Source organism: Schistocerca cancellata, unplaced genomic scaffold (assembly GCF_023864275.1).
Source record: "Schistocerca cancellata isolate TAMUIC-IGC-003103 unplaced genomic scaffold, iqSchCanc2.1 HiC_scaffold_275, whole genome shotgun sequence".
In the NCBI taxonomy this organism is placed as follows: Eukaryota; Metazoa; Arthropoda; class Insecta; order Orthoptera; family Acrididae; genus Schistocerca; species Schistocerca cancellata.
Window position 1 is genome coordinate 1 of NW_026046297.1, and position 27324 is coordinate 27324.

Here is a 27324-nt window from a genome sequence, read left to right on the forward strand (position 1 = left end):
TTTAGTTACTTTTCGGAATTTAGCACTGCTGCGTAACAGTAGGCTCTGGCGCATTTCAAGAACACATCTGTCGATTGGTAGTGTTTTGTCATTTTCAACGAGTTCCTAGCACTCTTCCTTCGCGCATTCTTACTCAAACCGAGTTCATTACCGTAATTTCGTATCTTACGTTTAATACAGTACTTTAAAATGCTTGTGGAAGCATCTTTGTCGACACCTGAAAGTTATTATGAAAAGAGGCCTGGCAGGTGTAGCGACGTAAAAATGAAAAAATGAGAAAGAGCCAACAGCACGCGGTGTTCCCAGGCGGTCACCCATCCAAGTACTAACCGCGCCCGATGTTGCTTAACTTCGGTGATCGGACGAGAACCGGTGTAGTCAACATGGTATGGCCGTTGGCGTCCTTATACTGTAGCCGCACCACGGAGGAAGCATTCGCCTCTTCTCCCAACACACGCAATCGCCGCTTTCCGTGGCACATTTGACGCAAAGCGCGTCTTTCCACCTCGAAGGTGGCGCGGAGTGCGCGCTCGCCTCGGCGTCTCATAGGCGACTGCCGAACGTAGGTGAGACGCACAACACAGCTGCTCGATGCACCGCCTGTCATTCGTTTGGTGCGTGCGGCCTCCGACACCCACTGGCGACGCGCCTTGTTCCTGTTATCCGGCGCAGGGCTTGCGCGCGGCCGGGCGGCGGGGGCACTGCGCGGGGTGTTGCAGTGTCCTGCTGGACCGACGGAAGCTTTCTCACCTGCCTGACACACGCCGCGCTTCCAGATTTATGCGTAATTTGCGCGGTGCATTTGCATTCGCGCCTGTCCCCCCTCCCGTCCCGACTTGTCCCGACTTTGCTCGACTGCCGCTCGCTGCCGCTCGGGTCGCGGCCCATATGACAGCACAAGCACGAGAAACATCTGCGAGACGGGCGCGGGCCTGACCGGCGTGTCCGAGACGCCGTGGGCGGCCGTTCGGAGCTACTAGAGCAGCGCTGTGCCGTGCCATGGAAAGGTGCGAAACCAAGGACAGAAGACACAGAATTTTTGTTTACAAATTTGCACGTGTACACTGCTACAAAACAATAAGCCCGGACGTATTTCGGAACATTTCTGCCGCTTAATACTGTTTTGTTATTTCCAGAGACACTTTGGAAATCTTCCTTGGCACACGCTTCTTCAAACTGAGTTCCCTAATATCGTATCTTTTGTTTATTACAACAGATTTAAGTCATTGTGGAAACATCTTTGTCGCATCGGAAAGGTAGCGTGAAGAGACGGCTGGCAGGGCTGGCGACAAGAAAGCAAAATATGAAGACAGCCAGAGGTCCCAGGCAGTCGCCGATCCGAATACTAACGTTGTTGCTTAACTTGGGTGATGGCACGAGAACGGTTGGTTTTTTTTTATTTATTTATTTATTTAGTTACTTTTCGGAATTTAGCACTGCTGCGTAACAGTAGGCTCTGGCGCATTTCAAGAACACATCTGTCGATTGGTAGTGTTTTGTCATTTTCAACGAGTTCCTAGCACTCTTCCTTCGCGCATTCTTACTCAAACCGAGTTCATTACCGTAATTTCGTATCTTACGTTTAATACAGTACTTTAAAATGCTTGTGGAAGCATCTTTGTCGACACCTGAAAGTTATTATGAAAAGAGGCCTGGCAGGTGTAGCGACGTAAAAATGAAAAAATGAGAAAGAGCCAACAGCACGCGGTGTTCCCAGGCGGTCACCCATCCAAGTACTAACCGCGCCCGATGTTGCTTAACTTCGGTGATCGGACGAGAACCGGTGTAGTCAACATGGTATGGCCGTTGGCGTCCTTATACTGTAGCCGCACCACGGAGGAAGCATTCGCCTCTTCTCCCAACACACGCAATCGCCGCTTTCCGTGGCACATTTGACGCAAAGCGCGTCTTTCCACCTCGAAGGTGGCGCGGAGTGCGCGCTCGCCTCGGCGTCTCATAGGCGACTGCCGAACGTAGGTGAGACGCACAACACAGCTGCTCGATGCACCGCCTGTCATTCGTTTGGTGCGTGCGGCCTCCGACACCCACTGGCGACGCGCCTTGTTCCTGTTATCCGGCGCAGGGCTTGCGCGCGGCCGGGCGGCGGGGGCACTGCGCGGGGTGTTGCAGTGTCCTGCTGGACCGACGGAAGCTTTCTCACCTGCCTGACACACGCCGCGCTTCCAGATTTATGCGTAATTTGCGCGGTGCATTTGCATTCGCGCCTGTCCCCCCTCCCGTCCCGACTTGTCCCGACTTTGCTCGACTGCCGCTCGCTGCCGCTCGGGTCGCGGCCCATATGACAGCACAAGCACGAGAAACATCTGCGAGACGGGCGCGGGCCTGACCGGCGTGTCCGAGACGCCGTGGGCGGCCGTTCGGAGCTACTAGAGCAGCGCTGTGCCGTGCCATGGAAAGGTGCGAAACCAAGGACAGAAGACACAGAATTTTTGTTTACAAATTTGCACGTGTACACTGCTACAAAACAATAAGCCCGGACGTATTTCGGAACATTTCTGCCGCTTAATACTGTTTTGTTATTTCCAGAGACACTTTGGAAATCTTCCTTGGCACACGCTTCTTCAAACTGAGTTCCCTAATATCGTATCTTTTGTTTATTACAACAGATTTAAGTCATTGTGGAAACATCTTTGTCGCATCGGAAAGGTAGCGTGAAGAGACGGCTGGCAGGGCTGGCGACAAGAAAGCAAAATATGAAGACAGCCAGAGGTCCCAGGCAGTCGCCGATCCGAATACTAACGTTGTTGCTTAACTTGGGTGATGGCACGAGAACGGTTGGTTTTTTTTTATTTATTTATTTATTTAGTTACTTTTCGGAATTTAGCACTGCTGCGTAACAGTAGGCTCTGGCGCATTTCAAGAACACATCTGTCGATTGGTAGTGTTTTGTCATTTTCAACGAGTTCCTAGCACTCTTCCTTCGCGCATTCTTACTCAAACCGAGTTCATTACCGTAATTTCGTATCTTACGTTTAATACAGTACTTTAAAATGCTTGTGGAAGCATCTTTGTCGACACCTGAAAGTTATTATGAAAAGAGGCCTGGCAGGTGTAGCGACGTAAAAATGAAAAAATGAGAAAGAGCCAACAGCACGCGGTGTTCCCAGGCGGTCACCCATCCAAGTACTAACCGCGCCCGATGTTGCTTAACTTCGGTGATCGGACGAGAACCGGTGTAGTCAACATGGTATGGCCGTTGGCGTCCTTATACTGTAGCCGCACCACGGAGGAAGCATTCGCCTCTTCTCCCAACACACGCAATCGCCGCTTTCCGTGGCACATTTGACGCAAAGCGCGTCTTTCCACCTCGAAGGTGGCGCGGAGAGTGCGCGCTCGCCTCGGCGTCTCATAGGCGACTGCCGAACGTAGGTGAGACGCACAACACAGCTGCTCGATGCACCGCCTGTCATTCGTTTGGTGCGTGCGGCCTCCGACACCCACTGGCGACGCGCCTTGTTCCTGTTATCCGGCGCAGGGCTTGCGCGCGGCCGGGCGGCGGGGGCACTGCGCGGGGTGTTGCAGTGTCCTGCTGGACCGACGGAAGCTTTCTCACCTGCCTGACACACGCCGCGCTTCCAGATTTATGCGTAATTTGCGCGGTGCATTTGCATTCGCGCCTGTCCCCCCTCCCGTCCCGACTTGTCCCGACTTTGCTCGACTGCCGCTCGCTGCCGCTCGGGTCGCGGCCCATATGACAGCACAAGCACGAGAAACATCTGCGAGACGGGCGCGGGCCTGACCGGCGTGTCCGAGACGCCGTGGGCGGCCGTTCGGAGCTACTAGAGCAGCGCTGTGCCGTGCCATGGAAAGGTGCGAAACCAAGGACAGAAGACACAGAATTTTTGTTTACAAATTTGCACGTGTACACTGCTACAAAACAATAAGCCCGGACGTATTTCGGAACATTTCTGCCGCTTAATACTGTTTTGTTATTTCCAGAGACACTTTGGAAATCTTCCTTGGCACACGCTTCTTCAAACTGAGTTCCCTAATATCGTATCTTTTGTTTATTACAACAGATTTAAGTCATTGTGGAAACATCTTTGTCGCATCGGAAAGGTAGCGTGAAGAGACGGCTGGCAGGGCTGGCGACAAGAAAGCAAAATATGAAGACAGCCAGAGGTCCCAGGCAGTCGCCGATCCGAATACTAACGTTGTTGCTTAACTTGGGTGATGGCACGAGAACGGTTGGTTTTTTTTTATTTATTTATTTATTTAGTTACTTTTCGGAATTTAGCACTGCTGCGTAACAGTAGGCTCTGGCGCATTTCAAGAACACATCTGTCGATTGGTAGTGTTTTGTCATTTTCAACGAGTTCCTAGCACTCTTCCTTCGCGCATTCTTACTCAAACCGAGTTCATTACCGTAATTTCGTATCTTACGTTTAATACAGTACTTTAAAATGCTTGTGGAAGCATCTTTGTCGACACCTGAAAGTTATTATGAAAAGAGGCCTGGCAGGTGTAGCGACGTAAAAATGAAAAAATGAGAACGAGCCAACAGCACGCGGTGTTCCCAGGCGGTCACCCATCCAAGTACTAACCGCGCCCGATGTTGCTTAACTTCGGTGATCGGACGAGAACCGGTGTAGTCAACATGGTATGGCCGTTGGCGTCCTTATACTGTAGCCGCACCACGGAGGAAGCATTCGCCTCTTCTCCCAACACACGCAATCGCCGCTTTCCGTGGCACATTTGACGCAAAGCGCGTCTTTCCACCTCGAAGGTGGCGCGGAGTGCGCGCTCGCCTCGGCGTCTCATAGGCGACTGCCGAACGTAGGTGAGACGCACAACACAGCTGCTCGATGCACCGCCTGTCATTCGTTTGGTGCGTGCGGCCTCCGACACCCACTGGCGACGCGCCTTGTTCCTGTTATCCGGCGCAGGGCTTGCGCGCGGCCGGGCGGCGGGGGCACTGCGCGGGGTGTTGCAGTGTCCTGCTGGACCGACGGAAGCTTTCTCACCTGCCTGACACACGCCGCGCTTCCAGATTTATGCGTAATTTGCGCGGTGCATTTGCATTCGCGCCTGTCCCCCCTCCCGTCCCGACTTGTCCCGACTTTGCTCGACTGCCGCTCGCTGCCGCTCGGGTCGCGGCCCATATGACAGCACAAGCACGAGAAACATCTGCGAGACGGGCGCGGGCCTGACCGGCGTGTCCGAGACGCCGTGGGCGGCCGTTCGGAGCTACTAGAGCAGCGCTGTGCCGTGCCATGGAAAGGTGCGAAACCAAGGACAGAAGACACAGAATTTTTGTTTACAAATTTGCACGTGTACACTGCTACAAAACAATAAGCCCGGACGTATTTCGGAACATTTCTGCCGCTTAATACTGTTTTGTTATTTCCAGAGACACTTTGGAAATCTTCCTTGGCACACGCTTCTTCAAACTGAGTTCCCTAATATCGTATCTTTTGTTTATTACAACAGATTTAAGTCATTGTGGAAACATCTTTGTCGCATCGGAAAGGTAGCGTGAAGAGACGGCTGGCAGGGCTGGCGACAAGAAAGCAAAATATGAAGACAGCCAGAGGTCCCAGGCAGTCGCCGATCCGAATACTAACGTTGTTGCTTAACTTGGGTGATGGCACGAGAACGGTTGGTTTTTTTTTTATTTATTTATTTATTTAGTTACTTTTCGGAATTTAGCACTGCTGCGTAACAGTAGGCTCTGGCGCATTTCAAGAACACATCTGTCGATTGGTAGTGTTTTGTCATTTTCAACGAGTTCCTAGCACTCTTCCTTCGCGCATTCTTACTCAAACCGAGTTCATTACCGTAATTTCGTATCTTACGTTTAATACAGTACTTTAAAATGCTTGTGGAAGCATCTTTGTCGACACCTGAAAGTTATTATGAAAAGAGGCCTGGCAGGTGTAGCGACGTAAAAATGAAAAAATGAGAAAGAGCCAACAGCACGCGGTGTTCCCAGGCGGTCACCCATCCAAGTACTAACCGCGCCCGATGTTGCTTAACTTCGGTGATCGGACGAGAACCGGTGTAGTCAACATGGTATGGCCGTTGGCGTCCTTATACTGTAGCCGCACCACGGAGGAAGCATTCGCCTCTTCTCCCAACACACGCAATCGCCGCTTTCCGTGGCACATTTGACGCAAAGCGCGTCTTTCCACCTCGAAGGTGGCGCGGAGTGCGCGCTCGCCTCGGCGTCTCATAGGCGACTGCCGAACGTAGGTGAGACGCACAACACAGCTGCTCGATGCACCGCCTGTCATTCGTTTGGTGCGTGCGGCCTCCGACACCCACTGGCGACGCGCCTTGTTCCTGTTATCCGGCGCAGGGCTTGCGCGCGGCCGGGCGGCGGGGGCACTGCGCGGGGTGTTGCAGTGTCCTGCTGGACCGACGGAAGCTTTCTCACCTGCCTGACACACGCCGCGCTTCCAGATTTATGCGTAATTTGCGCGGTGCATTTGCATTCGCGCCTGTCCCCCCTCCCGTCCCGACTTGTCCCGACTTTGCTCGACTGCCGCTCGCTGCCGCTCGGGTCGCGGCCCATATGACAGCACAAGCACGAGAAACATCTGCGAGACGGGCGCGGGCCTGACCGGCGTGTCCGAGACGCCGTGGGCGGCCGTTCGGAGCTACTAGAGCAGCGCTGTGCCGTGCCATGGAAAGGTGCGAAACCAAGGACAGAAGACACAGAATTTTTGTTTACAAATTTGCACGTGTACACTGCTACAAAACAATAAGCCCGGACGTATTTCGGAACATTTCTGCCGCTTAATACTGTTTTGTTATTTCCAGAGACACTTTGGAAATCTTCCTTGGCACACGCTTCTTCAAACTGAGTTCCCTAATATCGTATCTTTTGTTTATTACAACAGATTTAAGTCATTGTGGAAACATCTTTGTCGCATCGGAAAGGTAGCGTGAAGAGACGGCTGGCAGGGCTGGCGACAAGAAAGCAAAATATGAAGACAGCCAGAGGTCCCAGGCAGTCGCCGATCCGAATACTAACGTTGTTGCTTAACTTGGGTGATGGCACGAGAACGGTTGGTTTTTTTTTATTTATTTATTTATTTAGTTACTTTTCGGAATTTAGCACTGCTGCGTAACAGTAGGCTCTGGCGCATTTCAAGAACACATCTGTCGATTGGTAGTGTTTTGTCATTTTCAACGAGTTCCTAGCACTCTTCCTTCGCGCATTCTTACTCAAACCGAGTTCATTACCGTAATTTCGTATCTTACGTTTAATACAGTACTTTAAAATGCTTGTGGAAGCATCTTTGTCGACACCTGAAAGTTATTATGAAAAGAGGCCTGGCAGGTGTAGCGACGTAAAAATGAAAAAATGAGAAAGAGCCAACAGCACGCGGTGTTCCCAGGCGGTCACCCATCCAAGTACTAACCGCGCCCGATGTTGCTTAACTTCGGTGATCGGACGAGAACCGGTGTAGTCAACATGGTATGGCCGTTGGCGTCCTTATACTGTAGCCGCACCACGGAGGAAGCATTCGCCTCTTCTCCCAACACACGCAATCGCCGCTTTCCGTGGCACATTTGACGCAAAGCGCGTCTTTCCACCTCGAAGGTGGCGCGGAGTGCGCGCTCGCCTCGGCGTCTCATAGGCGACTGCCGAACGTAGGTGAGACGCACAACACAGCTGCTCGATGCACCGCCTGTCATTCGTTTGGTGCGTGCGGCCTCCGACACCCACTGGCGACGCGCCTTGTTCCTGTTATCCGGCGCAGGGCTTGCGCGCGGCCGGGCGGCGGGGGCACTGCGCGGGGTGTTGCAGTGTCCTGCTGGACCGACGGAAGCTTTCTCACCTGCCTGACACACGCCGCGCTTCCAGATTTATGCGTAATTTGCGCGGTGCATTTGCATTCGCGCCTGTCCCCCCTCCCGTCCCGACTTGTCCCGACTTTGCTCGACTGCCGCTCGCTGCCGCTCGGGTCGCGGCCCATATGACAGCACAAGCACGAGAAACATCTGCGAGACGGGCGCGGGCCTGACCGGCGTGTCCGAGACGCCGTGGGCGGCCGTTCGGAGCTACTAGAGCAGCGCTGTGCCGTGCCATGGAAAGGTGCGAAACCAAGGACAGAAGACACAGAATTTTTGTTTACAAATTTGCACGTGTACACTGCTACAAAACAATAAGCCCGGACGTATTTCGGAACATTTCTGCCGCTTAATACTGTTTTGTTATTTCCAGAGACACTTTGGAAATCTTCCTTGGCACACGCTTCTTCAAACTGAGTTCCCTAATATCGTATCTTTTGTTTATTACAACAGATTTAAGTCATTGTGGAAACATCTTTGTCGCATCGGAAAGGTAGCGTGAAGAGACGGCTGGCAGGGCTGGCGACAAGAAAGCAAAATATGAAGACAGCCAGAGGTCCCAGGCAGTCGCCGATCCGAATACTAACGTTGTTGCTTAACTTGGGTGATGGCACGAGAACGGTTGGTTTTTTTTTATTTATTTATTTATTTAGTTACTTTTCGGAATTTAGCACTGCTGCGTAACAGTAGGCTCTGGCGCATTTCAAGAACACATCTGTCGATTGGTAGTGTTTTGTCATTTTCAACGAGTTCCTAGCACTCTTCCTTCGCGCATTCTTACTCAAACCGAGTTCATTACCGTAATTTCGTATCTTACGTTTAATACAGTACTTTAAAATGCTTGTGGAAGCATCTTTGTCGACACCTGAAAGTTATTATGAAAAGAGGCCTGGCAGGTGTAGCGACGTAAAAATGAAAAAATGAGAAAGAGCCAACAGCACGCGGTGTTCCCAGGCGGTCACCCATCCAAGTACTAACCGCGCCCGATGTTGCTTAACTTCGGTGATCGGACGAGAACCGGTGTAGTCAACATGGTATGGCCGTTGGCGTCCTTATACTGTAGCCGCACCACGGAGGAAGCATTCGCCTCTTCTCCCAACACACGCAATCGCCGCTTTCCGTGGCACATTTGACGCAAAGCGCGTCTTTCCACCTCGAAGGTGGCGCGGAGTGCGCGCTCGCCTCGGCGTCTCATAGGCGACTGCCGAACGTAGGTGAGACGCACAACACAGCTGCTCGATGCACCGCCTGTCATTCGTTTGGTGCGTGCGGCCTCCGACACCCACTGGCGACGCGCCTTGTTCCTGTTATCCGGCGCAGGGCTTGCGCGCGGCCGGGCGGCGGGGGCACTGCGCGGGGTGTTGCAGTGTCCTGCTGGACCGACGGAAGCTTTCTCACCTGCCTGACACACGCCGCGCTTCCAGATTTATGCGTAATTTGCGCGGTGCATTTGCATTCGCGCCTGTCCCCCCTCCCGTCCCGACTTGTCCCGACTTTGCTCGACTGCCGCTCGCTGCCGCTCGGGTCGCGGCCCATATGACAGCACAAGCACGAGAAACATCTGCGAGACGGGCGCGGGCCTGACCGGCGTGTCCGAGACGCCGTGGGCGGCCGTTCGGAGCTACTAGAGCAGCGCTGTGCCGTGCCATGGAAAGGTGCGAAACCAAGGACAGAAGACACAGAATTTTTGTTTACAAATTTGCACGTGTACACTGCTACAAAACAATAAGCCCGGACGTATTTCGGAACATTTCTGCCGCTTAATACTGTTTTGTTATTTCCAGAGACACTTTGGAAATCTTCCTTGGCACACGCTTCTTCAAACTGAGTTCCCTAATATCGTATCTTTTGTTTATTACAACAGATTTAAGTCATTGTGGAAACATCTTTGTCGCATCGGAAAGGTAGCGTGAAGAGACGGCTGGCAGGGCTGGCGACAAGAAAGCAAAATATGAAGACAGCCAGAGGTCCCAGGCAGTCGCCGATCCGAATACTAACGTTGTTGCTTAACTTGGGTGATGGCACGAGAACGGTTGGTTTTTTTTTATTTATTTATTTATTTAGTTACTTTTCGGAATTTAGCACTGCTGCGTAACAGTAGGCTCTGGCGCATTTCAAGAACACATCTGTCGATTGGTAGTGTTTTGTCATTTTCAACGAGTTCCTAGCACTCTTCCTTCGCGCATTCTTACTCAAACCGAGTTCATTACCGTAATTTCGTATCTTACGTTTAATACAGTACTTTAAAATGCTTGTGGAAGCATCTTTGTCGACACCTGAAAGTTATTATGAAAAGAGGCCTGGCAGGTGTAGCGACGTAAAAATGAAAAAATGAGAAAGAGCCAACAGCACGCGGTGTTCCCAGGCGGTCACCCATCCAAGTACTAACCGCGCCCGATGTTGCTTAACTTCGGTGATCGGACGAGAACCGGTGTAGTCAACATGGTATGGCCGTTGGCGTCCTTATACTGTAGCCGCACCACGGAGGAAGCATTCGCCTCTTCTCCCAACACACGCAATCGCCGCTTTCCGTGGCACATTTGACGCAAAGCGCGTCTTTCCACCTCGAAGGTGGCGCGGAGTGCGCGCTCGCCTCGGCGTCTCATAGGCGACTGCCGAACGTAGGTGAGACGCACAACACAGCTGCTCGATGCACCGCCTGTCATTCGTTTGGTGCGTGCGGCCTCCGACACCCACTGGCGACGCGCCTTGTTCCTGTTATCCGGCGCAGGGCTTGCGCGCGGCCGGGCGGCGGGGGCACTGCGCGGGGTGTTGCAGTGTCCTGCTGGACCGACGGAAGCTTTCTCACCTGCCTGACACACGCCGCGCTTCCAGATTTATGCGTAATTTGCGCGGTGCATTTGCATTCGCGCCTGTCCCCCCTCCCGTCCCGACTTGTCCCGACTTTGCTCGACTGCCGCTCGCTGCCGCTCGGGTCGCGGCCCATATGACAGCACAAGCACGAGAAACATCTGCGAGACGGGCGCGGGCCTGACCGGCGTGTCCGAGACGCCGTGGGCGGCCGTTCGGAGCTACTAGAAGCCAGCGCTGTGCCGTGCCATGGAAAGGTGCGAAACCAAGGACAGAAGACACAGAATTTTTGTTTACAAATTTGCACGTGTACACTGCTACAAAACAATAAGCCCGGACGTATTTCGGAACATTTCTGCCGCTTAATACTGTTTTGTTATTTCCAGAGACACTTTGGAAATCTTCCTTGGCACACGCTTCTTCAAACTGAGTTCCCTAATATCGATCTTTTGTTTATTACAACAGATTTAAGTAATTGTGGAACATCTTTGTCGCATCGGAAAGGTAGCGTGAAGAGACGGCTGGCAGGGCTGGCGACAAGAAAGCAAAATATGAAGACAGCCAGAGGTCCCAGGCAGTCGCCGATCCGAATACTAACGTTGTTGCTTAACTTGGGTGATGGCACGAGAACGGTTGGTTTTTTTTTTTTTATTTATTTATTTAGTTACTTTTCGGAATTTAGCACTGCTGCGTAACAGTAGGCTCTGGCGCATTTCAAGAACACATCTGTCGATTGGTAGTGTTTTGTCATTTTCAACGAGTTCCTAGCACTCCTTCCTTCGCGCATTCTTACTCAAACCGAGTTCATTACCGTAATTTCGTATCTTACGTTTAATACAGTACTTTAAAATGCTTGTGGAAGCATCTTTGTCGACACCTGAAAGTTATTAATGAAAAGAGGCCTGGCAGGTGTAGCGACGTAAAAATGAAAAAATGAGAAAGAGCCAACAGCACGCGGTGTTCCCGAGGCGGTCACCCATCCAAGTACTAACCGCGCCCGATGTTGCTTAACTTCGGTGATCGGACGAGAACCGGTGTAGTCAACATGGTATGGCCGTTGGCGTCCTTATACTGTAGCCGCACCACGGAGGAAGCATTCGCCTCTTCTCCCAACACACGCAATCGCCGCTTTCCGTGGCACATTTGACGCAAAAGCGCGTCTTTCCGCCTCGAAGGTGGGCGCGGAGTGCGCGCTCGTCCTCGGGCGTCTCATAGGCGACTGCCGAACGTAGGTGAGACGCACAAACACAGCGGCTCGATGCACCGCCTGTCATTCGTTTGGTGCGTGCGGGCCTCCGACACCCACTGGCGACGCGCCTTGTTCCTGTTATCCGGCGCAGGGCTTGCGCGCGGCCGGGCGGCGGGGGGCACTGCGCGGGGTGTTGCAGTGTCCTGCTGGACCGACGGAAGCTTTCTCACCTGCCTGACACACGCCGCGCTTCCAGATTTATGCGTAATTTGCGCGGTGCATTTGCATTCGCGCCTGTCCCCCCTCCCGTCCCGACTTGTCCCGACTTTGCTCGACTTGCCGCTCGCTGCCGCTCGGGTCGCGGCCCATATGACAGCACAAGCACGAGAAACATCTGCGAGACGGGCGCGGGCCTGACCGGCGTGTCCGAGACGCCGTGGGCGGCCGTTCGGAGCTACTAGAGCAGCGCTGTGCCGTGCCATGGAAAGGTGCGAAACCAAGGACAGAAGACACAGAATTTTTGTTTACAAATTTGCACGTGTACACTGCTACAAAACAATAAGGCCCGGACGTATTTCGGAACATTTCTGCCGCTTAATACTGTTTTGTTATTTCCAGAGGACACTTTGGAAATCTTCCTTGGCACACGCTTCTTCAAACTGAGTTCCCTAATATCGTATCTTTTGTTATTACAACAGATTTAAGTCATTGTGGAAACATCTTTGTCGCATCGGAAAGGTAGCGTGAAGAGACGGCTGGCAGGGCTGGCGACAAGAAAGCAAAATATGAAGACAGCCAGAGGTCCCAGGCAGTCGCCGATCCGAATACTAACGTTGTTGCTTAACTTGGGTGATGGCACGAGAACGGTTGGTTTTTTTTTATTTATTTATTTATTTAGTTACTTTTCGGAATTTAGCACTGCTGCGTAACAGTAGGCTCTGGCGCATTTCAAGAACACATCTGTCGATTGGTAGTGTTTTGTCATTTTCAACGAGTTCCTAGCACTCTTTCCTTCGCGCATTCTTACTCAAACCGAGTTCATTACCGGTAATTTCGTATCTTACGTTTAATACAGTACTTTAAAATGCTTGTGGAAGCATCTTTGTCGACACCTGAAAGTTATTATGAAAAGAGTGCCTGGCAGGTGTAGCGACGTAAAAATGAAAAAATGAGAAAGAGCCAACAGCACGCGGTGTTACCAGGCGGTCACCCATCCAAGTACTAACCGCGCCCGATGTTGCTTAACTTCGGTGATCGGACGAGAACCGGTGTAGTCAACATGGTATGGCCGTTGGCGTCCTTATACTGTAGCCGCACCACGGAGGAAGCATTCGCCTCTTCTCCCAACACACGCAATCGCCGCTTTCCGTGGCACATTTGACGCAAAGCGCGTCTTTCCACCTCGAAGGTGGCGCGGAGTGCGCGCTCGCCTCGGCGTCTCATAGGCGACTGCCGAACGTAGGTGAGACGCACAACACAGCTGCTCGATGCACCGCCTGTCATTCGTTTGGTGCGTGCGGCCTCCGACACCCACTGGCGACGCGCCTTGTTCCTGTTATCCGGCGCAGGGCTTGCGCGCGGCCGGGCGGCGGGGGCACTGCGCGGGGTGTTGCAGTGTCCTGCTGGACCGACGGAAGCTTTCTCACCTGCCTGACACACGCCGGCGCTTCCAGATTTATGCGTAATTTGCGCGGTGCATTTGCATTCGCGCCTGTCCCCCCTCCCGTCCCGACTTGTCCCGACTTTGCTCGACTGCCGCTCGCTGCCGCTCGGGTCGCGGCCCATATGACAGCACAAGCACGAGAAACATCTGCGAGACGGGCGCGGGCCTGACCGGCGTGTCCGAGACGCCGTGGGCGGCCGTTCGGAGCTACTAGAGCAGCGCTGTGCCGTGCCATGGAAAGGTGCGAAACCAAGGACAGAAGACACAGAATTTTTGTTTACAAATTTGCACGTGTACACTGCTACAAAACAATAAGCCCGGACGTATTTCGGAACATTTCTGCCGCTTAATACTGTTTTGTTATTTCCAGAGACACTTTGGAAATCTTCCTTGGCACACGCTTCTTCAAACTGAGTTCCCTAATATCGTATCTTTTGTTTATTACAACAGATTTAAGTCATTGTGGAAACATCTTTGTCGCATCGGAAAGGTAGCGTGAAGAGACGGCTGGCAGGGCTGGCGACAAGAAAGCAAAATATGATGACAGCCAGAGGTCCCAGGCAGTCGCCGATCCGAATACTAACGTTGTTGCTTAACTTGGGTGATGGCACGAGAACGGTTGGTTTTTTTTTATTTATTTATTTATTTAGTTACTTTTCGGAATTTAGCACTGCTGCGTAACAGTAGGCTCTGGCGCATTTCAAGAACACATCTGTCGATTGGTAGTGTTTTGTCATTTTCAACGAGTTCCTAGCACTCTTCCTTCGCGCATTCTTACTCAAACCGAGTTCATTACCGTAATTTCGTATCTTACGTTTAATACAGTACTTTAAAATGCTTGTGGAAGCATCTTTGTCGACACCTGAAAGTTATTATGAAAAGAGGCCTGGCAGGTGTAGCGACGTAAAAATGAAAAAATGAGAAAGAGCCAACAGCACGCGGTGTTCCAGGGCGGTCACCCATCCAAGTACTAACCGCGCCCGATGTTGCTTAACTTCGGTGATCGGACGAGAACCGGTGTAGTCAACATGGTATGGCCGTTGGCGTCCTTATACTGTAGCCGCACCACGGAGGAAGCATTCGCCTCTTCTCCCCAACACACGCAATCGCCGCTTTCCGTGGCACATTTGACGCAAAGCGCGTCTTTCCACCTCGAAGGTGGCGCGGAGTGCGCGCTCGCCTCGGCGTCTCATAGGCGACTGCCGAACGTAGGTGAGACGGCACAACACAGCTGCTCGATGCACCGCCTGTCATTCGTTTGGTGCGTGCGGCCTCCGACACCCACTGGCGACGCGCCTTGTTCCTGTTATCCGGCGCAGGGCTTGCGCGCGGCCGGGCGGCGGGGGCACTGCGCGGGGTGTTGCAGTGTCCTGCTGGACCGACGGGAAGCTTTTCTCACCTGCCTGACACACGCCGCGCTTCCAGATTTATGCGTAATTTGCGCGGTGCATTTGCATTCGCGCCTGTCCCCCCTCCCGTCCCGACTTGTCCCGACTTTGCTCGACTGCCGCTCGCTGCCGCTCGGGTCGCGGCCCATATGACAGCACAAGCACGAGAAACATCTGCGAGACGGGCGCGGGCCTGACCGGCGTGTCCGAGACGCCGTGGGCGGCCGTTCGGAGCTACTAGAGCAGCGCTGTGCCGTGCCATGGAAAGGTGCGAAACCAAGGACAGAAGACACAGAATTTTTGTTTACAAATTTGCACGTGTACACTGCTACAAAACAATAAGCCCGGACGTATTTCGGAACATTTCTGCCGCTTAATACTGTTTTGTTATTTCCAGAGACACTTTGGAAATCTTCCTTGGCACACGCTTCTTCAAACTGAGTTCCCTAATATCGTATCTTTTGTTTATTACAACAGATTTAAGTCATTGTGGAAACATCTTTGTCGCATCGGAAAGGTAGCGTGAAGAGACGGCTGGCAGGGCTGGCGACAAGAAAGCAAAATATGAAGACAGCCAGAGGTCCCAGGCAGTCGCCGATCCGAATACTAACGTTGTTGCTTAACTTGGGTGATGGCACGAGAACGGTTGGTTTTTTTTTTATTTATTTATTTATTTAGTTACTTTTCGGAATTTAGCACTGCTGCGTAACAGTAGGCTCTGGCGCATTTTCAAGAACACATCTGTCGATTGGTAGTGTTTTGTCATTTTCAACGAGTTCCTAGCACTCTTCCTTCGCGCATTCTTACTCAAACCGAGTTCATTACCGTAATTTCGTATCTACGTTAATACAGTACTTTAAAATGCTTGTGGAAGCATCTTTGTCGACACCTGAAAGTTATTATGAAAAGAGGCCTGGCAGGTGTAGCGACGTAAAAATGAAAAAATGAGAAAGAGCCAACAGCACGCGGTGTTTCCCAGGCGGTCACCCATCCAAGTACTAACCGCGCCCGATGTTGCTTAACTTCGGTGATCGGACGAGAACCGGTGTAGTCAACATGGTATGGGCCGTTGGCGTCCTTATACTGTAGCCCGCACCACGGAGGAAGCATTCGCCTCTTCTCCCAACACACGCAATCGCCGCTTTCCGTGGCACATTTGACGCAAAGCGCGTCTTTCCACCTCGAAGGTGGCGCGGAGTGCGCCGCTCGCCTCGGCGTCTCATAGGCGACTGCCGAACGTAGGTGAGACGCACAACACAGCTGCTCGATGCCACCGCCTGTCATTCGTTTGGTGCGTGCGGCCCTCCGACACCCACTGGCGACGCGCCTTGTTCCTGTTATCCGGCGCAGGGCTTGCGCGCGGCCGGGCGGCGGGGGCACTGCGCGGGGGTGTTGCAGTGTCCTGCTGGACCGACGGAAGCTTTCTCACCTGCCTGACACACGCCGCGCTTCCAGATTTATGCGTAATTTGCGCGGTGCATTTTGCATTCGCGCCTGTCCCCCCTCCCGTCCCGACTTGTCCCGACTTTGCTCGACTGCCGCTCGCTGCCCGCTCGGGTCGCGGCCCATATGACAGCACAAGCACGAGAAACATCTGCGAGACGGGCGCGGGCCTGACCGGCGTGTCCGAGACGCCGTGGGCGGCCGTTCGGAGCTACTAGAGCAGCGCTGTGCCGTGCCATGGAAAGGTGCGAAACCAAGGACAGAAGACACAGAATTTTTGTTTACAAATTTGCACGTGTACACTGCTACAAAACAATAAGCCCGGACGTATTTCGGAACATTCTTCTGCCGCTTAATACTGTTTTGTTATTTCCAGAGACACATTTGGAAAATCTTCCTTGGCACACCGCTTCTTCAAACTGAGTTCCCTAATATCGTATCTTTTGTTTATTACAACAGATTTAAGTCATTGTGGGAAACATCTTTGTCGCATCGGAAAGGTAGCGTGAAGAGACGGCTGGCAGGGCTGGCGACAAGAAAGCAAAATATGAAGACAGCCAGAGGTCCCAGGCAGTCGCCCGATCCGAATACTAACGTTGTTGCTTAACTTGGGTTGATGGCACGAGAACGGTTGGTTTTTTTTTATTTATTTATTTATTTAGTTACTTTTCGGAATTTAGCACTGCTGCGTAACAGTAGGCTCTGGCGCATTTCAAGAACACATCTGTCGATTGGTAGTGTTTTGTCATTTTCAACGAGTTCCTAGCACTCCTAGCACTCTTCCTTCGCGCATTCTTACTCAAACCGAGTTCATTACCGTAATTTCGTATCTTACGTTTAATACAGTACTTTAAAATGCTTGTGGAAGCATCTTTGTCGACACCTGAAAGTTATTATGAAAAGAGGCCTGGCAGGTGTAGCGACGTAAAAATGAAAAAATGAGAAAGAGCCAACAGCACGCGGTGTTCCCAGGCGGTCACCCATCCAAGTACTAACCGCGCCCGATGTTGCTTAACTTCGGTGATCGGACGAGAACCGGTGTAGTCAACATGGTATGGCCGTTGGCGTCCTTATACTGTAGCCGCACCACGGAGGAAGCATTCGCCTCTTCTCCCAACACACGCAATCGCCGCTTTCCGTGGCACATTTGACGCAAAGCGCGTCTTTCCACCTCGAAGGTGGCGCGGAGTGCGCGCTCGCCTCGGCGTCTCATAGGCGACTGCCGAACGTAGGTGAGACGCACAACACAGCTGCTCGATGCACCGCCTGTCATTCGTTTGGTGCGTGCGGCCTCCGACACCCACTGGCGACGCGCCTTGTTCCTGTTATCCGGCGCAGGGCTTGCGCGCGGCCGGGCGGCGGGGGCACTGCGCGGGGTGTTGCAGTGTCCTGCTGGACCGACGGAAGCTTTCTCACCTGCCTGACACACGCCGCGCTTCCAGATTTATGCGTAATTTGCGCGGTGCATTTGCATTCGCGCCTGTCCCCCCTCCCGTCCCGACTTGTCCCGACTTTGCTCGACTGCCGCTCGCTGCCGCTCGGGTCGCGGCCCATATGACAGCACAAGCACGAGAAACATCTGCGAGACGGGCGCGGGCCTGACCGGCGTGTCCGAGACGCCGTGGGCGGCCGTTCGGAGCTACTAGAGCAGCGCTGTGCCGTGCCATGGAAAGGTGCGAAACCAAGGACAGAAGACACAGAATTTTTGTTTACAAATTTGCACGTGTACACTGCTACAAAACAATAAGCCCGGACGTATTTCGGAACATTTCTGCCGCTTAATACTGTTTTGTTATTTCCAGAGACACTTTGGAAATCTTCCTTGGCACACGCTTCTTCAAACTGAGTTCCCTAATATCGTATCTTTTGTTTATTACAACAGATTTAAGTCATTGTGGAAACATCTTTGTCGCATCGGAAAGGTAGCGTGAAGAGACGGCTGGCAGGGCTGGCGACAAGAAAGCAAAATATGAAGACAGCCAGAGGTCCCAGGCAGTCGCCGATCCAAATACTAACGTTGTTGCTTAACTTGGATGATGGCACGAGAACGGTTGGTTTTTTTTTATTTATTTATTTATTTAGTTACTTTTCGGAATTTAGCACTGCTGCGTAACAGTAGGCTCTGGCGCATTTCAAGAACACATCTGTCGATTGGTAGTGTTTTGTCATTTTCAACGAGTTCCTAGCACTCTTCCTTCGCGCATTCTTACTCAAACCGAGTTCATTACCGTAATTTCGTATCTTACGTTTAATACAGTACTTTAAAATGCTTGTGGAAGCATCTTTGTCGACACCTGAAAGTTATTATGAAAAGAGGCCTGGCAGGTGTAGCGACGTAAAAATGAAAAAATGAGAAAGAGCCAACAGCACGCGGTGTTCCCAGGCGGTCACCCATCCAAGTACTAACCGCGCCCGATGTTGCTTAACTTCGGTGATCGGACGAGAACCGGTGTAGTCAACATGGTATGGCCGTTGGCGTCCTTATACTGTAGCCGCACCACGGAGGAAGCATTCGCCTCTTCTCCCAACACACGCAATCGCCGCTTTCCGTGGCACATTTGACGCAAAGCGCGTCTTTCCACCTCGAAGGTGGCGCGGAGTGCGCGCTCGCCTCGGCGTCTCATAGGCGACTGCCGAACGTAGGTGAGACGCACAACACAGCTGCTCGATGCACCGCCTGTCATTCGTTTGGTGCGTGCGGCCTCCGACACCCACTGGCGACGCGCCTTGTTCCTGTTATCCGGCGCAGGGCTTGCGCGCGGCCGGGCGGCGGGGGCACTGCGCGGGGTGTTGCAGTGTCCTGCTGGACCGACGGAAGCTTTCTCACCTGCCTGACACACGCCGCGCTTCCAGATTTATGCGTAATTTGCGCGGTGCATTTGCATTCGCGCCTGTCCCCCCTCCCGTCCCGACTTGTCCCGACTTTGCTCGACTGCCGCTCGCTGCCGCTCGGGTCGCGGCCCATATGACAGCACAAGCACGAGAAACATCTGCGAGACGGGCGCGGGCCTGACCGGCGTGTCCGAGACGCCGTGGGCGGCCGTTCGGAGCTACTAGAGCAGCGCTGTGCCGTGCCATGGAAAGGTGCGAAACCAAGGACAGAAGACACAGAATTTTTGTTTACAAATTTGCACGTGTACACTGCTACAAAACAATAAGCCCGGACGTATTTCGGAACATTTCTGCCGCTTAATACTGTTTTGTTATTTCCAGAGACACTTTGGAAATCTTCCTTGGCACACGCTTCTTCAAACTGAGTTCCCTAATATCGTATCTTTTGTTTATTACAACAGATTTAAGTCATTGTGGAAACATCTTTGTCGCATCGGAAAGGTAGCGTGAAGAGACGGCTGGCAGGGCTGGCGACAAGAAAGCAAAATATGAAGACAGCCAGAGGTCCCAGGCAGTCGCCGATCCGAATACTAACGTTGTTGCTTAACTTGGGTGATGGCACGAGAACGGTTGGTTTTTTTTTATTTATTTATTTATTTAGTTACTTTTCGGAATTTAGCACTGCTGCGTAACAGTAGGCTCTGGCGCATTTCAAGAACACATCTGTCGATTGGTAGTGTTTTGTCATTTTCAACGAGTTCCTAGCACTCTTCCTTCGCGCATTCTTACTCAAACCGAGTTCATTACCGTAATTTCGTATCTTACGTTTAATACAGTACTTTAAAATGCTTGTGGAAGCATCTTTGTCGACACCTGAAAGTTATTATGAAAAGAGGCCTGGCAGGTGTAGCGACGTAAAAATGAAAAAATGAGAAAGAGCCAACAGCACGCGGTGTTCCCAGGCGGTCACCCATCCAAGTACTAACCGCGCCCGATGTTGCTTAACTTCGGTGATCGGACGAGAACCGGTGTAGTCAACATGGTATGGCCGTTGGCGTCCTTATACTGTAGCCGCACCACGGAGGAAGCATTCGCCTCTTCTCCCAACACACGCAATCGCCGCTTTCCGTGGCACATTTGACGCAAAGCGCGTCTTTCCGCCTCGAAGGTGGCGCGGAGTGCGCGCTCGCCTCGGCGTCTCATAGGCGACTGCCGAACGTAGGTGAGACGCACAACACAGCTGCTCGATGCACCGCCTGTCATTCGTTTGGTGCGTGCGGCCTCCGACACCCACTGGCGACGCGCCTTGTTCCTGTTATCCGGCGCAGGGCTTGCGCGCGGCCGGGCGGCGGGGGCACTGCGCGGGGTGTTGCAGTGTCCTGCTGGACCGACGGAAGCTTTCTCACCTGCCTGACACACGCCGCGCTTCCAGATTTATGCGTAATTTGCGCGGTGCATTTGCATTCGCGCCTGTCCCCCCTCCCGTCCCGACTTGTCCCGACTTTGCTCGACTGCCGCTCGCTGCCGCTCGGGTCGCGGCCCATATGACAGCACAAGCACGAGAAACATCTGCGAGACGGGCGCGGGCCTGACCGGCGTGTCCGAGACGCCGTGGGCGGCCGTTCGGAGCTACTAGAGCAGCGCTGTGCCGTGCCATGGAAAGGTGCGAAACCAAGGACAGAAGACACAGAATTTTTGTTTACAAATTTGCACGTGTACACTGCTACAAAACAATAAGCCCGGACGTATTTCGGAACATTTCTGCCGCTTAATACTGTTTTGTTATTTCCAGAGACACTTTGGAAATCTTCCTTGGCACACGCTTCTTCAAACTGAGTTCCCTAATATCGTATCTTTTGTTTATTACAACAGATTTAAGTCATTGTGGAAACATCTTTGTCGCATCGGAAAGGTAGCGTGAAGAGACGGCTGGCAGGGCTGGCGACAAGAAAGCAAAATATGAAGACAGCCAGAGGTCCCAGGCAGTCGCCGATCCGAATACTAACGTTGTTGCTTAACTTGGGTGATGGCACGAGAACGGTTGGTTTTTTTTTATTTATTTATTTATTTAGTTACTTTTCGGAATTTAGCACTGCTGCGTAACAGTAGGCTCTGGCGCATTTCAAGAACACATCTGTCGATTGGTAGTGTTTTGTCATTTTCAACGAGTTCCTAGCACTCTTCCTTCGCGCATTCTTACTCAAACCGAGTTCATTACCGTAATTTCGTATCTTACGTTTAATACAGTACTTTAAAATGCTTGTGGAAGCATCTTTGTCGACACCTGAAAGTTATTATGAAAAGAGGCCTGGCAGGTGTAGCGACGTAAAAATGAAAAAATGAGAAAGAGCCAACAGCACGCGGTGTTCCCAGGCGGTCACCCATCCAAGTACTAACCGCGCCCGATGTTGCTTAACTTCGGTGATCGGACGAGAACCGGTGTAGTCAACATGGTATGGCCGTTGGCGTCCTTATACTGTAGCCGCACCACGGAGGAAGCATTCGCCTCTTCTCCCAACACACGCAATCGCCGCTTTCCGTGGCACATTTGACGCAAAGCGCGTCTTTCCACCTCGAAGGTGGCGCGGAGTGCGCGCTCGCCTCGGCGTCTCATAGGCGACTGCCGAACGTAGGTGAGACGCACAACACAGCTGCTCGATGCACCGCCTGTCATTCGTTTGGTGCGTGCGGCCTCCGACACCCACTGGCGACGCGCCTTGTTCCTGTTATCCGGCGCAGGGCTTGCGCGCGGCCGGGCGGCGGGGGCACTGCGCGGGGTGTTGCAGTGTCCTGCTGGACCGACGGAAGCTTTCTCACCTGCCTGACACACGCCGCGCTTCCAGATTTATGCGTAATTTGCGCGGTGCATTTGCATTCGCGCCTGTCCCCCCTCCCGTCCCGACTTGTCCCGACTTTGCTCGACTGCCGCTCGCTGCCGCTCGGGTCGCGGCCCATATGACAGCACAAGCACGAGAAACATCTGCGAGACGGGCGCGGGCCTGACCGGCGTGTCCGAGACGCCGTGGGCGGCCGTTCGGAGCTACTAGAGCAGCGCTGTGCCGTGCCATGGAAAGGTGCGAAACCAAGGACAGAAGACACAGAATTTTTGTTTACAAATTTGCACGTGTACACTGCTACAAAACAATAAGCCCGGACGTATTTCGGAACATTTCTGCCGCTTAATACTGTTTTGTTATTTCCAGAGACACTTTGGAAATCTTCCTTGGCACACGCTTCTTCAAACTGAGTTCCCTAATATCGTATCTTTTGTTTATTACAACAGATTTAAGTCATTGTGGAAACATCTTTGTCGCATCGGAAAGGTAGCGTGAAGAGACGGCTGGCAGGGCTGGCGACAAGAAAGCAAAATATGAAGACAGCCAGAGGTCCCAGGCAGTCGCCGATCCGAATACTAACGTTGTTGCTTAACTTGGGTGATGGCACGAGAACGGTTGGTTTTTTTTTATTTATTTATTTATTTAGTTACTTTTCGGAATTTAGCACTGCTGCGTAACAGTAGGCTCTGGCGCATTTCAAGAACACATCTGTCGATTGGTAGTGTTTTGTCATTTTCAACGAGTTCCTAGCACTCTTCCTTCGCGCATTCTTACTCAAACCGAGTTCATTACCGTAATTTCGTATCTTACGTTTAATACAGTACTTTAAAATGCTTGTGGAAGCATCTTTGTCGACACCTGAAAGTTATTATGAAAAGAGGCCTGGCAGGTGTAGCGACGTAAAAATGAAAAAATGAGAAAGAGCCAACAGCACGCGGTGTTCCCAGGCGGTCACCCATCCAAGTACTAACCGCGCCCGATGTTGCTTAACTTCGGTGATCGGACGAGAACCGGTGTAGTCAACATGGTATGGCCGTTGGCGTCCTTATACTGTAGCCGCACCACGGAGGAAGCATTCGCCTCTTCTCCCAACACACGCAATCGCCGCTTTCCGTGGCACATTTGACGCAAAGCGCGTCTTTCCGCCTCGAAGGTGGCGCGGAGTGCGCGCTCGCCTCGGCGTCTCATAGGCGACTGCCGAACGTAGGTGAGACGCACAACACAGCTGCTCGATGCACCGCCTGTCATTCGTTTGGTGCGTGCGGCCTCCGACACCCACTGGCGACGCGCCTTGTTCCTGTTATCCGGCGCAGGGCTTGCGCGCGGCCGGGCGGCGGGGGCACTGCGCGGGGTGTTGCAGTGTCCTGCTGGACCGACGGAAGCTTTCTCACCTGCCTGACACACGCCGCGCTTCCAGATTTATGCGTAATTTGCGCGGTGCATTTGCATTCGCGCCTGTCCCCCCTCCCGTCCCGACTTGTCCCGACTTTGCTCGACTGCCGCTCGCTGCCGCTCGGGTCGCGGCCCATATGACAGCACAAGCACGAGAAACATCTGCGAGACGGGCGCGGGCCTGACCGGCGTGTCCGAGACGCCGTGGGCGGCCGTTCGGAGCTACTAGAGCAGCGCTGTGCCGTGCCATGGAAAGGTGCGAAACCAAGGACAGAAGACACAGAATTTTTGTTTACAAATTTGCACGTGTACACTGCTACAAAACAATAAGCCCGGACGTATTTCGGAACATTTCTGCCGCTTAATACTGTTTTGTTATTTCCAGAGACACTTTGGAAATCTTCCTTGGCACACGCTTCTTCAAACTGAGTTCCCTAATATCGTATCTTTTGTTTATTACAACAGATTTAAGTCATTGTGGAAACATCTTTGTCGCATCGGAAAGGTAGCGTGAAGAGACGGCTGGCAGGGCTGGCGACAAGAAAGCAAAATATGAAGACAGCCAGAGGTCCCAGGCAGTCGCCGATCCGAATACTAACGTTGTTGCTTAACTTGGGTGATGGCACGAGAACGGTTGGTTTTTTTTTATTTATTTATTTATTTAGTTACTTTTCGGAATTTAGCACTGCTGCGTAACAGTAGGCTCTGGCGCATTTCAAGAACACATCTGTCGATTGGTAGTGTTTTGTCATTTTCAACGAGTTCCTAGCACTCTTCCTTCGCGCATTCTTACTCAAACCGAGTTCATTACCGTAATTTCGTATCTTACGTTTAATACAGTACTTTAAAATGCTTGTGGAAGCATCTTTGTCGACACCTGAAAGTTATTATGAAAAGAGGCCTGGCAGGTGTAGCGACGTAAAAATGAAAAAATGAGAAAGAGCCAACAGCACGCGGTGTTCCCAGGCGGTCACCCATCCAAGTACTAACCGCGCCCGATGTTGCTTAACTTCGGTGATCGGACGAGAACCGGTGTAGTCAACATGGTATGGCCGTTGGCGTCCTTATACTGTAGCCGCACCACGGAGGAAGCATTCGCCTCTTCTCCCAACACACGCAATCGCCGCTTTCCGTGGCACATTTGACGCAAAGCGCGTCTTTCCACCTCGAAGGTGGCGCGGAGTGCGCGCTCGCCTCGGCGTCTCATAGGCGACTGCCGAACGTAGGTGAGACGCACAACACAGCTGCTCGATGCACCGCCTGTCATTCGTTTGGTGCGTGCGGCCTCCGACACCCACTGGCGACGCGCCTTGTTCCTGTTATCCGGCGCAGGGCTTGCGCGCGGCCGGGCGGCGGGGGCACTGCGCGGGGTGTTGCAGTGTCCTGCTGGACCGACGGAAGCTTTCTCACCTGCCTGACACACGCCGCGCTTCCAGATTTATGCGTAATTTGCGCGGTGCATTTGCATTCGCGCCTGTCCCCCCTCCCGTCCCGACTTGTCCCGACTTTGCTCGACTGCCGCTCGCTGCCGCTCGGGTCGCGGCCCATATGACAGCACAAGCACGAGAAACATCTGCGAGACGGGCGCGGGCCTGACCGGCGTGTCCGAGACGCCGTGGGCGGCCGTTCGGAGCTACTAGAGCAGCGCTGTGCCGTGCCATGGAAAGGTGCGAAACCAAGGACAGAAGACACAGAATTTTTGTTTACAAATTTGCACGTGTACACTGCTACAAAACAATAAGCCCGGACGTATTTCGGAACATTTCTGCCGCTTAATACTGTTTTGTTATTTCCAGAGACACTTTGGAAATCTTCCTTGGCACACGCTTCTTCAAACTGAGTTCCCTAATATCGTATCTTTTGTTTATTACAACAGATTTAAGTCATTGTGGAAACATCTTTGTCGCATCGGAAAGGTAGCGTGAAGAGACGGCTGGCAGGGCTGGCGACAAGAAAGCAAAATATGAAGACAGCCAGAGGTCCCAGGCAGTCGCCGATCCGAATACTAACGTTGTTGCTTAACTTGGGTGATGGCACGAGAACGGTTGGTTTTTTTTTATTTATTTATTTATTTAGTTACTTTTCGGAATTTAGCACTGCTGCGTAACAGTAGGCTCTGGCGCATTTCAAGAACACATCTGTCGATTGGTAGTGTTTTGTCATTTTCAACGAGTTCCTAGCACTCTTCCTTCGCGCATTCTTACTCAAACCGAGTTCATTACCGTAATTTCGTATCTTACGTTTAATACAGTACTTTAAAATGCTTGTGGAAGCATCTTTGTCGACACCTGAAAGTTATTATGAAAAGAGGCCTGGCAGGTGTAGCGACGTAAAAATGAAAAAATGAGAAAGAGCCAACAGCACGCGGTGTTCCCAGGCGGTCACCCATCCAAGTACTAACCGCGCCCGATGTTGCTTAACTTCGGTGATCGGACGAGAACCGGTGTAGTCAACATGGTATGGCCGTTGGCGTCCTTATACTGTAGCCGCACCACGGAGGAAGCATTCGCCTCTTCTCCCAACACACGCAATCGCCGCTTTCCGTGGCACATTTGACGCAAAGCGCGTCTTTCCGCCTCGAAGGTGGCGCGGAGTGCGCGCTCGCCTCGGCGTCTCATAGGCGACTGCCGAACGTAGGTGAGACGCACAACACAGCTGCTCGATGCACCGCCTGTCATTCGTTTGGTGCGTGCGGCCTCCGACACCCACTGGCGACGCGCCTTGTTCCTGTTATCCGGCGCAGGGCTTGCGCGCGGCCGGGCGGCGGGGGCACTGCGCGGGGTGTTGCAGTGTCCTGCTGGACCGACGGAAGCTTTCTCACCTGCCTGACACACGCCGCGCTTCCAGATTTATGCGTAATTTGCGCGGTGCATTTGCATTCGCGCCTGTCCCCCCTCCCGTCCCGACTTGTCCCGACTTTGCTCGACTGCCGCTCGCTGCCGCTCGGGTCGCGGCCCATATGACAGCACAAGCACGAGAAACATCTGCGAGACGGGCGCGGGCCTGACCGGCGTGTCCGAGACGCCGTGGGCGGCCGTTCGGAGCTACTAGAGCAGCGCTGTGCCGTGCCATGGAAAGGTGCGAAACCAAGGACAGAAGACACAGAATTTTTGTTTACAAATTTGCACGTGTACACTGCTACAAAACAATAAGCCCGGACGTATTTCGGAACATTTCTGCCGCTTAATACTGTTTTGTTATTTCCAGAGACACTTTGGAAATCTTCCTTGGCACACGCTTCTTCAAACTGAGTTCCCTAATATCGTATCTTTTGTTTATTACAACAGATTTAAGTCATTGTGGAAACATCTTTGTCGCATCGGAAAGGTAGCGTGAAGAGACGGCTGGCAGGGCTGGCGACAAGAAAGCAAAATATGAAGACAGCCAGAGGTCCCAGGCAGTCGCCGATCCGAATACTAACGTTGTTGCTTAACTTGGGTGATGGCACGAGAACGGTTGGTTTTTTTTTATTTATTTATTTATTTAGTTACTTTTCGGAATTTAGCACTGCTGCGTAACAGTAGGCTCTGGCGCATTTCAAGAACACATCTGTCGATTGGTAGTGTTTTGTCATTTTCAACGAGTTCCTAGCACTCTTCCTTCGCGCATTCTTACTCAAACCGAGTTCATTACCGTAATTTCGTATCTTACGTTTAATACAGTACTTTAAAATGCTTGTGGAAGCATCTTTGTCGACACCTGAAAGTTATTATGAAAAGAGGCCTGGCAGGTGTAGCGACGTAAAAATGAAAAAATGAGAAAGAGCCAACAGCACGCGGTGTTCCCAGGCGGTCACCCATCCAAGTACTAACCGCGCCCGATGTTGCTTAACTTCGGTGATCGGACGAGAACCGGTGTAGTCAACATGGTATGGCCGTTGGCGTCCTTATACTGTAGCCGCACCACGGAGGAAGCATTCGCCTCTTCTCCCAACACACGCAATCGCCG

At 52.4% G+C, this 27324-nt stretch overlaps 20 non-coding genes across 20 annotated transcripts; all 20 read right to left on the bottom strand.

The window, feature by feature from the left end:
* Positions 1 to 281: 281 nt before the first annotated feature.
* Positions 282 to 400, bottom strand: LOC126113973 (5S ribosomal RNA). The gene has a single exon (XR_007524982.1). It is a non-coding gene; the product is annotated as a 5S ribosomal RNA (ribosomal RNA).
* A 1292-nt stretch (positions 401 to 1692) lies between these two features.
* Positions 1693 to 1811, bottom strand: LOC126113986 (5S ribosomal RNA). Its single transcript, XR_007524993.1, has one exon. It is a non-coding gene; the product is annotated as a 5S ribosomal RNA (ribosomal RNA).
* A 1292-nt stretch (positions 1812 to 3103) lies between these two features.
* LOC126113998 (5S ribosomal RNA) lies at positions 3104 to 3222 on the bottom strand. Its single transcript, XR_007525004.1, has one exon. It is a non-coding gene; the product is annotated as a 5S ribosomal RNA (ribosomal RNA).
* Positions 3223 to 4516: 1294 nt separating this feature from the next.
* LOC126114010 (5S ribosomal RNA) lies at positions 4517 to 4635 on the bottom strand. The gene has a single exon (XR_007525015.1). It is a non-coding gene; the product is annotated as a 5S ribosomal RNA (ribosomal RNA).
* Positions 4636 to 5928: 1293 nt separating this feature from the next.
* On the bottom strand, positions 5929 to 6047 carry LOC126114022 (5S ribosomal RNA). The gene has a single exon (XR_007525026.1). It is a non-coding gene; the product is annotated as a 5S ribosomal RNA (ribosomal RNA).
* A 1292-nt stretch (positions 6048 to 7339) lies between these two features.
* On the bottom strand, positions 7340 to 7458 carry LOC126113975 (5S ribosomal RNA). The gene has a single exon (XR_007524983.1). It is a non-coding gene; the product is annotated as a 5S ribosomal RNA (ribosomal RNA).
* A 1292-nt stretch (positions 7459 to 8750) lies between these two features.
* Positions 8751 to 8869, bottom strand: LOC126113976 (5S ribosomal RNA). The gene has a single exon (XR_007524984.1). It is a non-coding gene; the product is annotated as a 5S ribosomal RNA (ribosomal RNA).
* A 1292-nt stretch (positions 8870 to 10161) lies between these two features.
* On the bottom strand, positions 10162 to 10280 carry LOC126113977 (5S ribosomal RNA). Its single transcript, XR_007524985.1, has one exon. It is a non-coding gene; the product is annotated as a 5S ribosomal RNA (ribosomal RNA).
* A 1294-nt stretch (positions 10281 to 11574) lies between these two features.
* On the bottom strand, positions 11575 to 11694 carry LOC126114017 (5S ribosomal RNA). Its single transcript, XR_007525022.1, has one exon. It is a non-coding gene; the product is annotated as a 5S ribosomal RNA (ribosomal RNA).
* A 1304-nt stretch (positions 11695 to 12998) lies between these two features.
* LOC126114014 (5S ribosomal RNA) lies at positions 12999 to 13117 on the bottom strand. Its single transcript, XR_007525019.1, has one exon. It is a non-coding gene; the product is annotated as a 5S ribosomal RNA (ribosomal RNA).
* A 1293-nt stretch (positions 13118 to 14410) lies between these two features.
* On the bottom strand, positions 14411 to 14529 carry LOC126114013 (5S ribosomal RNA). Its single transcript, XR_007525018.1, has one exon. It is a non-coding gene; the product is annotated as a 5S ribosomal RNA (ribosomal RNA).
* Positions 14530 to 15825: 1296 nt separating this feature from the next.
* Positions 15826 to 15946, bottom strand: LOC126114020 (5S ribosomal RNA). Its single transcript, XR_007525024.1, has one exon. It is a non-coding gene; the product is annotated as a 5S ribosomal RNA (ribosomal RNA).
* Positions 15947 to 17262: 1316 nt separating this feature from the next.
* LOC126113978 (5S ribosomal RNA) lies at positions 17263 to 17381 on the bottom strand. The gene has a single exon (XR_007524986.1). It is a non-coding gene; the product is annotated as a 5S ribosomal RNA (ribosomal RNA).
* Positions 17382 to 18673: 1292 nt separating this feature from the next.
* On the bottom strand, positions 18674 to 18792 carry LOC126113979 (5S ribosomal RNA). Its single transcript, XR_007524987.1, has one exon. It is a non-coding gene; the product is annotated as a 5S ribosomal RNA (ribosomal RNA).
* Positions 18793 to 20084: 1292 nt separating this feature from the next.
* LOC126113980 (5S ribosomal RNA) lies at positions 20085 to 20203 on the bottom strand. The gene has a single exon (XR_007524988.1). It is a non-coding gene; the product is annotated as a 5S ribosomal RNA (ribosomal RNA).
* Positions 20204 to 21495: 1292 nt separating this feature from the next.
* LOC126113981 (5S ribosomal RNA) lies at positions 21496 to 21614 on the bottom strand. The gene has a single exon (XR_007524989.1). It is a non-coding gene; the product is annotated as a 5S ribosomal RNA (ribosomal RNA).
* A 1292-nt stretch (positions 21615 to 22906) lies between these two features.
* Positions 22907 to 23025, bottom strand: LOC126113982 (5S ribosomal RNA). The gene has a single exon (XR_007524990.1). It is a non-coding gene; the product is annotated as a 5S ribosomal RNA (ribosomal RNA).
* A 1292-nt stretch (positions 23026 to 24317) lies between these two features.
* Positions 24318 to 24436, bottom strand: LOC126113983 (5S ribosomal RNA). Its single transcript, XR_007524991.1, has one exon. It is a non-coding gene; the product is annotated as a 5S ribosomal RNA (ribosomal RNA).
* A 1292-nt stretch (positions 24437 to 25728) lies between these two features.
* On the bottom strand, positions 25729 to 25847 carry LOC126113984 (5S ribosomal RNA). The gene has a single exon (XR_007524992.1). It is a non-coding gene; the product is annotated as a 5S ribosomal RNA (ribosomal RNA).
* Positions 25848 to 27139: 1292 nt separating this feature from the next.
* On the bottom strand, positions 27140 to 27258 carry LOC126113987 (5S ribosomal RNA). The gene has a single exon (XR_007524994.1). It is a non-coding gene; the product is annotated as a 5S ribosomal RNA (ribosomal RNA).
* Positions 27259 to 27324: the final 66 nt, after the last annotated feature.